The sequence below is a fragment of the Schistocerca piceifrons genome, chromosome 4 (assembly GCF_021461385.2).
Source record: "Schistocerca piceifrons isolate TAMUIC-IGC-003096 chromosome 4, iqSchPice1.1, whole genome shotgun sequence".
Classification (NCBI taxonomy): Eukaryota; Metazoa; Arthropoda; class Insecta; order Orthoptera; family Acrididae; genus Schistocerca; species Schistocerca piceifrons.
This window is the reverse complement of record NC_060141.1, coordinates 119,992,968-120,007,040: the sequence shown is the minus strand read 5'-3', so window position 1 is coordinate 120,007,040 and position 14,073 is coordinate 119,992,968. Positions and strand designations below refer to the sequence as shown.

The following is a 14,073-nucleotide window of genomic DNA, read 5'->3' as shown; positions in this document are numbered from 1 at the left end:
AAGGATGTAGGCTGCAGTAGGTACTGGGAGATGAAGAAGCTTGCACAGGATAGAGTAGCATGGAGAGCTGCATCAAACCAGTCTCAGGACTGAAGACCACAACACACATATTTCAAAAGTGCGATAGTGCAGTGCCTGTGATGTTAAGAAGAACGCTGCTGTGTTCCTTCGGTCGTGCATACATGTTAGAAGAAACGTTGCATGTTCTTCTTAACAACACAGGTACTGCACTATACGCCGATATCAGGCAACGACTTTTAATTACAATGACCTCCTCATGCATGGGAAATACGTAATAGGTACGAGAGCAGGTTGTGACGCAGGAACGACGACGCATGGAAGTTTGGGTATGGCCGTGAGTCGCGCGCGGATAGCCAAAGCAGTTAAGGCGACCGCTCAAGTCAAATGTGAAATCTGGGTTCGAGTCCCGATCCGGCACAAATTTTCATTGTCATTATCTATCAAAGACAATGTCCTGACTGACTGAATGACGCATCATCGCCCAGCACAAACCGCTAAGGACACAAACTTGAAATATAGAAAATTGTGGATCTTATACTTTAGGCGTTGGTTAAGAACGATTTTTCGAAATTCCAACCTTGAGGGGATGAAATAGGGGATGAAGTTTTTTTTTAAAAAAAAAAAGTCACTAATGAGGCGTGCCTTACTAAATTTCGAGCGATATCTCGTACTGCTCCATCTCTCCATGCACTACAGGTTTCTTTGACTTAAAATGAAACTAGTCGAATCTGTAGTATTGTTGATTTTGGTGATGTTCTACAAAAGCTTTCATAGGTTAGCTCACGAAATATGGAACTGGCGGTTCAACCATTTATGTGTGGTATATTTGTGATGTTCGTTTTTTCGACTGTATCATATCTGCTACATGCAGATAAACGTAGAGACAGTCAAAGTCTCTGTTTGCTTTACAGTCTCTTCAGTCACTGCATGCATTCTCATTTAAGTCTGAACAACATAGCACAAATAGCCGCTCTGAACAAAGCAAAATTCTGTCTTTGCCTCTACATAACACAGCCATCTCCTCAAACTAATTTTCTGTAGCAAAAACCTGACTTTAATACAATCTCCTCAAAATCTCAGAGAATTTAGACTCCTTTCCAATTACGAAAGACAAATTTCATGATAGCATTCACTAAACACTTTAATGCATGTAATGAGAGATGTTATGGAAGAACACTAAAGGCTGGAAACATTACAGTCCTTTATATCATTGCATCACAAGTGATTATGACCTTGTCAGTCATTTTCAAGCGTCTGAGTGCAGAAAAAATACATGAACTCAAAAACTCATATTAGCTACTGAATCACAGGAATAAAAAAATGTTGCAGTGATTGACAGAGTAAAGGATAGTAACATTACAAACCATGTAATCACATATCTGAACAATTGTCATCGTTAAACAACTCGAATCTAAAAAGTTAAAAATATAGATCTAAATTACATGGAAGCACACATCGTAATTCATAACATCAGACGAAGTTCACATCTACCAGAAGAATGAAGGAAATATTTCAAAATTCATACCAGAATACATACTCGCTTGACATTAACTTCCAATTTTTCACATACGCAAATCACTGCGTAAGTTGAAATCAGCGACTAGCGGTAGAATTCGGGTTTTTGATGTTGTAGTCTAACGCTTACCCACCGAGCCAAACTTATAAAGTACATGAATGCCAGCCACTCGTGCTGGCGAAACGTCAGAAAAATCATTAGATGAACGTCGGCCGAAGAACCCGAGACAGAAGCCAATAGGCAGTTTGTCAACAAGTGGCCACGAAAGCCTTAACAATTTTGTATTACGCCTCTACGGGGAGGAGATTTGCAGATTGTACCGACGCCTTGACCAACGACGGAAGAAGAAAGCGCGACTGATGTCCTCTCTCCCCTTTCTGTCACGGTGCCGAGATGAATGTGCTACACCAAAGTTCTTGAGGTGTAAGGGCCTATTCACTACCGCCCAAGCGCATCGTATCTACGACAGAATGGAACGAGCATTTCTTCGTGAGCGAATACATACAACACGGAGAGACTTGGCAAGAACGGATCAGGAACTTCTGGACATTTTCTATCAACTAAATAGCAGAATGCATCGAGACGACTGGGACAAGATCGACAGCATCACTCACAGGAGCACGCAGAACGAACTCGAGCGCTGCACCGAGAGACAGAAGAAAAAGTTTGAAAGATGCCGGAAGCAGACCGACAAGGCGATTCCCGACATGTCACACACAGTGGTCAACCTCACTGAACGACAATTGACCGAAGAGGAAGTGTCTGTTCTTCAAAAAGGAGGGAATTTCGCTATCATCCCGAGAACTATACCTATGGAGGATATCATTGCCAACACCGAAGCAGCCATTCGGACCCTTCCTTGTGAAAGGGCAGAGGAAATACGCACGGAAACAGCCAGGATACTGCGCCGAGCAAAACCACCAGCTTGCAATCTGAAGAAAGAAGAGGTACAAGCCATTAAGAATCTCAACGCCGACAAGAGTATATTGGTGCTGCCTGCCGATAAGGGGAATGCGACCGTCGTAATGAAGACCGAAGATTATGAGCAAAAGATCCGAGACCTATTAGATCCGACGACGTACAGAAAACTAAGCGCAGATCCGACGCAGCGAATCACACGGAATACGAATCGATTAATCAAGGCGTCTTCTCTGCCGACGGACATACAGAGAAACCTGCGCAACACAGAAGCCCTACCACCTCGGCTTTATGGATTTACCCAAGATTCATAAGAACAACGTTCCACTGAGACCGATCGTTAGCGCTCCTGGATCACCGACATATAAACTGGCAAAACACTTGGCCTCTCTGCTCCAGCCACACGTGGGGAAGACCGACACATACATTAAGGACTCAGGACATTTCATTGAGAAGCTGAAGAAACTGAAACTTGCACCAAATGACATCTTGGTCAGCTTTGATGTTGTTTCGTTATTTACGAAAGTGCCACTCAGTGACGCTCTGGAGCACATCGGTTCCATTTTCCCGCAGGACATCAGAAAGCTCTTCCATGCATGTCTCACCACGAGCTATTTCACGTGGAATGGCGATTTCTACGAACAGCTGGAAGGCGTGGCCATGGGTAGTCCTCTCAGTCCAGTGGTGGCCAACTTCTTCATGGAACAATTCGAAGCACAGGCACTGGACTCGGCGGCTTGCAAACCTAAGGTGTGGTACAGGTACGTCGATGATACTTTCGTGGTGTGGAGCCATGGTGAAGAACAGCTCGGTGACTTCCTAAGACACTTGAACAGCCTCCATGCTACCATAACAGTTACCATGGAAGTAGAAAAGGGCAAGAAATTGCCACTTCTAGATGTGCTGGTCACAAGGAACGGCGAAAACCTGGGACACAGCGCGCATCGAAAGCCGACACACACGGACCGATACCTGCACAAACTGTCAAACCACCACCCGAGCCAGAAAAGAGGAATGATTAGTACGCTCGTAACGAGAGCAGGACGAATATGTGAGCCGCAACACCTCAAACGAGAAATGCAACACCTGGAAACTGTCCTGAGGAGCAATGGGTACTCCAAAAATTATATTAGAAGTGTAACAGAGCCAAACACTCGGCGAAGTAAGGAACCAGAAAAAGAAATGTCGGGTACGGCCTTTCTGCCATACATTCCCGGATTGACGGGCAGAATCGGCCGTATATTGCGCAAACATGGCGTAAAGACGATTTTCAAACCGACAAGGAAGATCAAAGAGTGTCTTAGATTGGCGAAGGAGAAAAGAGACCCACTTGCAATGTCGGGAATATACCGTATACCATGCACATGCGGAAAAGTTTATGTCGGAATGACTGGACGATCCATCAACACCAGGATCAACGAGCATAAGCGACATTGTAGGTTGGGGCAGGTGGAGAAATCGGCCGTGGCAGAGCACGCACTCAATGAGACCGACCACGTAATAAAATTCGCCGACACGGAAGTTCTGGCTGTAGAGAAGCACTATCACACGCGCTTGTTCAGAGAAGCTGTAGAAATACATAAACACGCGAACAGTTTGAACAAGAAAGAGAAAAGCCTTAAGGTCAACGGATACTGGCTTCCCGTACTGCAGCGAACGACCGTCGCAGGTAGCAAGAGGAGAACCGCACCGGAAATGACCGCGGAGAAGCCCTCGGACGTTGGCGCGCCAGGTACATATAGTCTGCGGCCGCGAGGTTCACCACCGGCAATGGAGGGTGAAGCTTTGACAATGCCAGCCACTCGTGCTGGCGAAACGTCAGAAAAATCATTAGATGAACGTCGGCCGAAGAACCCGAGACAGAAGCCAATAGGCAGTTTGTCAACAAGTGGCCACGAAAGCCTTAATAATTTTGTATACTTAGTTTAACTCGTCTTATTTATCTGTGCCATTGTGCTATACAAAGTGATGTTAATACTCCTCTGTCTGGTAGCACACGGGTTGAGTTGTTAGCTGCTGGATCCTTTTTTTTAACGATCTGAGTTATTTTCGTAGTCTGTGGCATAGCTTAAGATGAAGGTTCCTAAAGTGCATGTGAATCTATAGCATAACGCACATAATGGTTCAGATTTTTTTTTCTCCAACGTTCTGTAACAGCTAGCTGTCACAATTTCAAGGGACTTACGCCTTTTTTTCATTTTCAGAGAGGCTTGACCCGCCGCAGACTGTACCTGCAGACTAAACAGCGCGTAATTCAAAGTAGCTAGCATAAGTCGCTTCGAAATCTAGCCTAGAAAAAACACCCTGTGAAGAATTGTACCCCCGAAGAGGAGCAAACTTAGCCAGTGGTGAATCCTGCCGACCAGTGTCCTCAGGAACCACGCGGACGCCGTGACACAGAAACATCGCTGCAGTAAATACGCAGGTGGAAAGGGAAGACTTAGTGGCAGTGATGTGGCTGTAGGGTACGTATCAATTATACGAAGAAAGTTTCAGAACAGAGAGTAGTGAGAAGACGAGATACATTTTGGAAAGAACTGAAATCAAAGGAGAAAGGTGATCATACAGACATATAAGAAAGTTAAACTTTAATTTGATAGGATAGTAAGTCAGAATCCTGACATCTTGGGTTGTCGGGTGTTCTGCCGGATATCAGCGTCGTACTTGCACGATATTTCGGTCACGTAGCTCGTAGCATTGTGACGAATCTGAGTGGCATACAGTTTGATGATATAACCTTAAACGTACTCAGCAAGGGTCTCAACTTTGCTACGACCCCTAGAAACGTACCCATTTCAGGTTTCGTCAGTGCAGTAGAGCAAGTTGCAGCCACACTTCCACCTAATGTGGCAGAGGAAGTCCACCGAGAGACCTGCAGGGCCCTCACCAAGGCCAGGCCGCCGAAATCGAGAACCACAACCGAGGAGAGGCTTGCACTCAAGAAACTCCGGGAAGACAACAGCATTGTGGTACTGCCAGCAGACAAAGGGAACTCCACTGTCATCTTGCAGTGGGTGGATTATGATGAGAAAGTACGCCAACTTCTGGAGGACCCTGCATACAGAATTCTGGAGTGCGACCCCACGGACAAGTTGGCCAAGAAGACAAGTGCTCTCTTGAAGGAAACAGGGATGCCCGATAAGATCATCAGACAACTACGGGAAAAAGCGCCAGTGCCACCTAGACTGTATGGTCTGCCTAAAATACACAAGGAGGGCGTGCCCCTACGTCCAATTGTCAGTAATATTGGGGCACCTACGTACACAACAGCCAAGTACTTGAAAGGTCTCCTGTCTCCATATGTGGGGAAATGTATTCACCACATCCGCAACTCAGAAGATTTCCTGCAACGCCTCAAGCAACTGCACATCACAGATTCGGACATCATGGTTAGTTTTGATGTGGTATCGCTGTTCACCAGGGTCCCACTGAAGGACTCACTAGAACTGATTGCAGAGAAATTTGACGGTGCTCTGTTGGACCTGTTCAGTCTTACACTGACATCCACGTATTTCCTGTACAGAAACCAATATTACGAGCAAACTGAAGGTGTAGCTATGGGCAGCCCACTGTCCCCTGTGGAGAGTTTTGAGGAGAGGGCATTGGAGACAGCCACATTTAAACCCACATGCTTCTTCAGGTATGTGGATGACACATTCGTGATCTGGCCACATGGGATGGACAGGCTCAATGAGTTTCTTGAACATCTTAACTCATGCCACCCTAATATCGAGTTCACCATGGAACTGGAGAAGATGGCCAGCTGCCATTTCTGGATGTACTAGTCCAGAGGAAAGCAGATGGATCAATTGGCCACAGTCTGTACCGAAAACCAACACACACTGATTTATATCTGCAGGCCAGCAGCTGTCACCACCCTGCACAGAAGAATGGGGTTCTGAAGACTTTGGTCCACAGAGCACGGGCCCTGTCAGACCAAGAGAATCTACCTATAGAGATAGAACGTCTCAAAACAGTTTTCTCCAAGAATGGATACACGGACAGACAAATTGAGGGGGCACTCCAACCAGCCACTATACCACAGGTTCCTGAAGAAGACCAAGATGAAGCAAAGAAGGTGGCATATCTGCCATATGCTGGCTCTATTTCTGCCAGAATCAGTAGGATCCTCCGTAAACATCCATCCAACAAGATTGGGGGACTTGGGGAGTGTCAAAGACGACCTGGGGTTACGAAAACCAGGGATTTACAATATACCTTGTCAATGTGGCATGTCCTACATTGGCCAGACGACAAGAACTGTGGAGATCAGGTGCAAAGAACATCAGAGGCACACTAGATTAAGACAGGTGACTAAGTCAGCCATTGCTGAACACTGTCTAGAACTAGATCATGCCATGAAGTATGAGGATACCAAGATTCTAGCACAAACACCCAGATTTTGGGACAGTGTTATAAGAGAATCGATAGAAATTAAAATGGCTGACGATCTTATGAACCGTGGCACAGGGTACCAGCTAAGCAGAGCCTGGGATCCGGCTCTGGAATTGTTAAAGGAGCAACGGGGCCAGCTGCAACACTACACAAACGGAAGAACCAGAGACATGGAGATGGAAAACGAGCCCCTGACGGACTGCCAGGCGCACCAGACCGAAGATGGAACACCCGGAAGTGGGACTGGTGGGCGCGGACCGCAGAGGGAACATCCAGAGCCGCAGCGGACAAAAAACGGAGCGGCAACGCTCCAACAGGTCGTGGTGAGCGGGCGCTGACCGCAGAGGGAACGCTTGGTACCCCAGACCGTATATGAAACCCCCAGGAGCGGGTTTGGTGGGCGCGGACCGCAGAGGGAACACCTAGAACCGCAGCGGACGGAAAACGGAGCAGCAACGCTCCAGCAAGTCGCAGGGAATGGGCGCGGACCACAGAGGAAGCGCCTGCAGCAGTTGGTGGAGGGGGAAGGCCATAGGCATAAATACTGGACCAGGTCCACTCTAGGAGCAAGGCATTCGCGCGAGAGATGTCGAAGCGAGCGGAGCTACGTACTGCGAAGGGTGTGGCAGATCGCCGTCCGGCGGAGCTTGCTACGTCGGCGGCCCCATCTGGCCCCCCACTTATGACGGACCACGCAACGAATGAGGACATGATGGATATCGCTATGGATGCGCTTACAGTTCCGCTTCCGGAGTCGGAAGAAGACGAGCCGTCTGCCGTACCACCACCTCGTCGGCAATCCGGCAAAAGCAGGAGAGAAGAAGATACACCCCCTACCGGCGTGCGCAGCTCACCGGCTGAGAAGCGATCGAAACAAACGCCTGCTGACGATGCTGACGGATTCACTCGCCCGAAGCGACGCCATACAGCGCGACGACAGGTGCTGTCCACCCACGAGCCGGCATCCACCGCCAACACTTTTGCTGCCCTTGAGGATGCCCCAGAGGACCCACCGCGCCCTTCCACGGCGCCAAGGAGGGATGCGCCACTTCCGCCGATCGTTCTGAAATACGAAGGGACCTTCCGGCAGCTGCAACAGCTTCTCAATAGCTGGACGACGGCAGTCTACAATGTGAAGGTCGCCGGAAGAGACATGTACAAGATTACGCTGCGCTCAGCAGACGACTACCGACGCGTAACGCAGGAGGCGTCTGAAAGGGCAATCCCTTTCTTCACTCACGCCACCACACCGGACCGCGTCCTGAAGATTGTCATCCGGCATCTGCCCTTCAACATGGAGCCGGATCACATTAAAGAAGAACTCGCTCGACTTCAGTGTCAGAACTGTGGTCAAGATGAAGCAGCCCAAATCACGTGACTAAATGCCCCTGTTTCTTGTCATCGCGACGGATACAATCGAGAACAGGAAGCTCTACCAGCTCACCCGACTCGCCAACGTCTCGGTGATCACAGAAGACTTGCGCGCCAAGAGAGGCCCTGTTCAGTGCTACCGGTGCCAGGGCATCAACCATGTCGCCCGGCATTGCTCCATGCCTGAAAAATTTGTGAAATGTGCCGGTGCACACCCAGCGAAGGACTGCCCCATCCCTCGGAAGCAGCAGCCAACGTGCGCCCTCTGTGGGGGCGCTCACGTTGCCAGCTGCCGCGGCTGTGAAGGTTGGAGACGCGCCAGTGCTCGTCAGCGAGGCCAGCCAGTCGCCGCAAAACAGAAGAAGTCTGCCAAGGCTGAACCTACAATCTCCCACGCCACGGTTGTCGCCAGAGGACTGGCGCCCCGCCGACCCAACAGCGACGACGCCGACCATGCAGGCCCACAAGCACGTCGCCGCAGTGAAGACTCACAACCCCGCGATCTTTTTGAAGACGCAGGGGCACGACATCCACTACTAACCTGCGCCACTCCACCTGTGCAGAATTCGTCGGAACCGGAACCGGGCCCCTCCTCTGCTGCCCTACCCGTGACGTCTGGTGCACGCCCCCAACGCCGCGGCGGCCGGCGCAAGATGGGGGGTCGCACAACCATCGCTCCAGAAGAAGCCACTTACAATAGCGAAGAGGTGGCCACTCCCATCGGCGCCAGAGAAGATACGGCTCCTGCCGCCTCCGCCACGAACATCGCAAGCCTGATTACTCAACTCACCGCACTTGTGGCGAGCACAACAAAACTGCTTGATGTCCTCACGCAGCACCTGACCGCTGCACAGAAGATTGCCGCTCCGGCAGCCACCAGACGCTCCTCCACTACTCATTATGGGAAGTGTTAGAGGACTGACGGTCTTCGCGTGGAACACCCTCTGTCTACGCACACAAGCTGGCGAATTTCTGTCTGCTCAGCGAAACCCGCCTTAAACCAGGCATTGCAGTCAAAGCGCCGAACTACTCCTGTTACCGTGCTGACAGGCCAACTGCCGGTGGAGGAATGGCCATCTACATACGGAATGGGATCCGTCACCACCAGATTCAACTGCCGCCGCTCGTGACTCTGGAGGCGATTGGAGTTGTCGCGCACACGTCAGCGGGAGCCATAACCTTCATTGCCATCTACAAACCATCGTCGCATCCATGGGTAGATGCGGACTTAGAATCTCTTCTCTCCATCGGAGGCAAGCTGTTCATCGCTGGAGACTATAACTCCAAGCACGTCGCTTGGCGTTCACGCCTCACCAACAGAGACGGACGCCGCGTCCTACGAATCGTGGATCGCAATGACGCCGTAGTAGTGGGTCCCTATGATCCCACCATCTTCCCCGCTAATGGACAACAGGACATCGTCGACTTCGCGGTCGTGAAAGGCATTCCGCACCGCATCCTCGTCTCGACCCGTAATGTTCTCTCCCCTGACCATGTGCCAGTTGTTTTTGACGTCGATCTCGACCCACTGCAGTTACCCAGGCGTGGGGTGTCACTCTCTGGAGTCAACTGGGATCTCTTTCGCCGCACCCTGACCGAGTCCCTAGCTAGGATGCCACTTGTAGACGACGCAGAAGTTGAAGATTCCCTCCTCCACTTCACGGACGCCGCCCTCGCCGCAGTCGAAGAAGCGGCTCCGCCCAGACGCGAGCGCCAGGACCACTCTCGACAGCTGCCCCCCGATCTCCTTGCACAAATTGCCGAGAAGAACAGGGTGTACCGCGAATGGCAGCGTACACGGAACCCCGCCACCAAACGGCAACTCAACCGTATGCGACGCGAAATCACGGTGGCTGTGGACAATCACCGCAACCGGGAGTGGGCTAACCGTGTGGCGACTCTTCAGCTCGACGACGGGTCTGCCTGGAGGACCACGAAACACTTCCTACGGCGAACGCAGCGTATGCCGCCTCTCCGAACTGCAACCGGAACTGTCTGTGAACCAAATGCGAAGGCTGATGCCCTCGCCGATGTTTTTGAAGAGAACTTCAAGCCTGTAGAGGATCCACTGGACGCAGAACATGAAGAGATGGTCGCCGACCGGCTCCCTCGCTATCTGGAAACGGAGGGCGATGATGACATTGAGGCCACAACTCCTGAAGAAGTCTCGACGGCTCTGAAGGCCCTCAATCCAAAGAGAGCTGCAGGCCCTGACGCCGTCTCCACTGCCATGCTGAAACAACTGCCTGAGGACGCCTCCACTTACCCGGCTGCGATCTTCAACAAGATCTTTCGCACCGGTCACTTTCCCCTGCAGTGGAAGCATGCTGAGATCGTGGCTATTCCTAAGATGGGAAAAGATCTCCGGCAGCCGAAGAGCTATCGCCCAATTAGTCTGCTGCCTGCCATCTCGAAAGTTTTCGAGCGCATCTACCTGAAGAGGCTACAGCAACACGTCACCGCCGAAGCTCTACTCCCAGATGCCCAGTTCGGCTTCCGTAAGGGCCACATTACGGAGCACCAACTTCTCCATCTCGTGGAAGAAGCCTTCGATTCCCTGGAGAGGCGCGAATACTTCGGAGCAGTCTTCCTTGATGTCTCGCGCGCTTTTGACAGCGTCTGGCACGATGGGCTGCTCTTCAAACTTCTCGAAATGGGGGTCCCTGGATCCCACATCCGTCTGCTACAGTCCTTCCTCGATGGACGGACTTTTCACGTCCGTGCAGAAACTGGCCTGTCGACAGTCCGTCCCATCAGAGCAGGCGTGCCACAAGGGTCGGTCTTGCGGACGATCCTGTACACGCTCTACACGGCTGATACGCCGACGGTCCCTCGTGTGCACCTAGCACTGTACGCCGACGACACTGCGCTCTACTCACGTAGTATGAGCGCGGCCACACTTCGCCAGAGGTTGCAGCACGCTGTCGCCACCCTAGCCGATTGGGCCGTCAAGTGCAAACTGCAGTTCAAAAGCGCCAAGACGCAATTTTTCATTGCAACCCGTCGTGTCATCCCAGCCGCTCTGCCCCCACTCGTCGTTGGAGGCAGTCCTGTCAACTGGCGACCGACAGCGCAGTATCTTGGGGTCACCATAGATCGCCGCCTCACCTGGGGCCCACACGTGAAGGGCGTCGTAAACAAAGCAAGGGGTCGACTTCTCCAGCTCTACCCCCTGTTCAACCCGACGTCGACTCTTCCTCCGCGACTGGGCGTCACGTTGTACTGGGCGCTAATCCGCCCTGTCTTCGATTACACGGCTGTCGTCTGGGGGAATGCGGCAGACGACCACCTGAAGAAACTACAATCTCTGCAGAACAGGGCTCTCCGCCTCGCGCTGCACCTGCCGCGGGACTTCCCATGTGGACCACTGCACGACCTCGCTGAGGTCCGCAAAGTCAAGGACCACGTCCGTACGGTTGCCCGCCGCTTCTACGAACAGGCGCGGCAATCCGAGAACCGGTACATACGCTCTCTGGGGCAGAAGATACGGCGCATTGCCAACACACGCTGGCCCCAGCTCCTTACAGCATAGGCTGTCACTGAAGAAGAAACAAGAGTGGAAACAACCAGAAGCCAATCACCCCTAGAAGACGCACCACCAGAATTAATGGGAGGCAAAGCATGTATATGTTGTGAACTCCGCTTTACTCGAAGAATGAAGTTTCTTCGCGAAGAAGCCACGCAGCTCGAGGAGCAGTCTCAGGTCGCACCTGATGAAGGTTACGAGCTACGTGACCGAAATATCGTGCAAGTACGACGCTGATATCCGGCAGAACACCCGACAACCCAAGATGTCATTAGATAGCCGGGAAAGCTTGAAGAGTTACAAGTCAGAATCCTAATTACAGGCAGTATACAATATATAATTTTTTCCTTTTCCATATCTAATAACGACCTAATGCAAATCTACCTCACTGACACTCTTGAGTGGTGTGCCTGTACAGAGGTACTTTAATTGTAATTGTCTGGTGGACTGGAGTAGATGACTGTTGATCATAGACACTGATATGCTAAAAAATTATGACCATATGTTTAACAATATGAAGATCCACCTATGGACGCAATATAGCAGCGATTCTGCGTGGCATGAATACTAGAAGTCCTTGGTAGGTTGTAATATTGCTACATGAATTTTGCTATGCTGAAATCGGGTGCTAATAGTAGAATAAAAGTGCGTTAAAAGCCGTGATCTGTCTGGGGACGTTAACCGTGGATTACTGGGCAACTGTTTCATCAGATATTTAGTCTAGGTTTACCAAGCAGACTAACATTAATGATAATCTTTTAATAGTCATACAAAACCGGTAATATATATATATATATATATATATATATATATATATATATATATATATAGAGAGAGAGAGAATTTAAATAAAAAGAAAGAAATCAGTTTATATTTGGAAATTTATTTTAAGATTGTTCATTGAAATTTCAGCATATTATACGTGAGTTATAACTGAGCTGGTGCCTTATTTACGATTGAAAAATGTGAGATTGTAATCTTACGGAACACATAAAATATGGAGCCAAGATTGGGAGACTGCATACGACACTGCATTCATAAAATAACTCACGAAGAACATTGAAACATAAGCAAGAAGAAATTAACCACAACCAACAGATTCAGTTTTTATACCCAAAGAAATTACGTTCATACCACAATCCTGTCCGTCATGTAATTACCACACACTGGTATACTAAATTCATATTAACTCTTTGTGAAGTCTTCGCAAAAAGAATAGCTGAGGGCTACTTTGATGATTACACCACATGCTCCACGTGGTCAATTTGGTTTACACAAAGCGTACAACTCCACAATAATTTTGATAATTAAAATACATTAGATCGAAAAGCAATTGACAAAAGCAAAACCTTGAACTGGTTACTAACGTCTTACTATTAACCTGATGGGTCAAACAGTTATATAAGCACGTGGTACTGGTCTCGCAAAGTACACTCCACGTGGGTTGAACATAAAGAAAAGCATAAAGAAAAGTTGCTATATTGTAAAATATTGTCCAGACGAGACGTTATAATCACACAAGCATTCACATTTAAGATTGATGAACTTAGTTAGAGTTACTGATCAACACGTGGTTCCACTTTACTCGCAAAGTAATGACAAACCAACTACCCCAAAATAATCTGAACTTCACACGAGAATTACACTACGCTGCAATTTAAGATAACCTTAGATATTTTAGAGCTAAACCCGAGATAAAGATGATTAAATTTTCAGTTAGGCTGAACTTAACAAATCCATTGTCCTATGGACTTAGCAGACACGCGCTTAGCCGGAGATCTTACCACTTCAGACGCTCGCCACCGCCAGACTGCAACTGTCTACCGCCCAGCGTGCTTCCTGAGGGTCGCTCACAAAGACCAACGGAAGTGGCCAGAGGGGCAGCTTCCTATACCAACATGACAACGGACGGACAGGACCATACTAAGGATAGAAACCCTTTGCTTTTAGGAAGCGTAGCTACCTGTTCCGACGTTGGTCCTACTGTTCTCTAGCAGACAGCCTTGTCTGCTACCCTCAAGCATGCAACTACAAACACATTTGATCATTCATCCTCTCACACAGAAGGGAAGGGGGATGACAGTATCTTATCATATACAGTATATAACAGAAAGCGGGTGTAGGTTCCGTATGAGACTGTGTGACATGAATTACATATAAACTGTGTTTTAAAGTGTAGTAGTGTGTCAGATCGTTCTTGTTTACGTGTAAAAGTAACACGTTCCACTACTCAGTCTTCTCCCAGATAGTCAGAAACGCCACAGTAAATTTAGAAGAGGAATTTATTCCATAAATGACAACAGATTTAAGAAATCAAACATGAAAG

General features: G+C 49.2%; 1 protein-coding gene across 1 annotated transcript in view; it reads right to left on the bottom strand.

Annotated features, from left to right (window-relative positions):
• The window catches only part of LOC124794862 (Na(+)/H(+) exchanger beta-like), a 677,818-nt gene that overhangs the window by 644,771 nt on the left and 18,974 nt on the right, over positions 1 to 14,073 (bottom strand). The gene's annotated exons all lie outside the window — the stretch shown is intronic.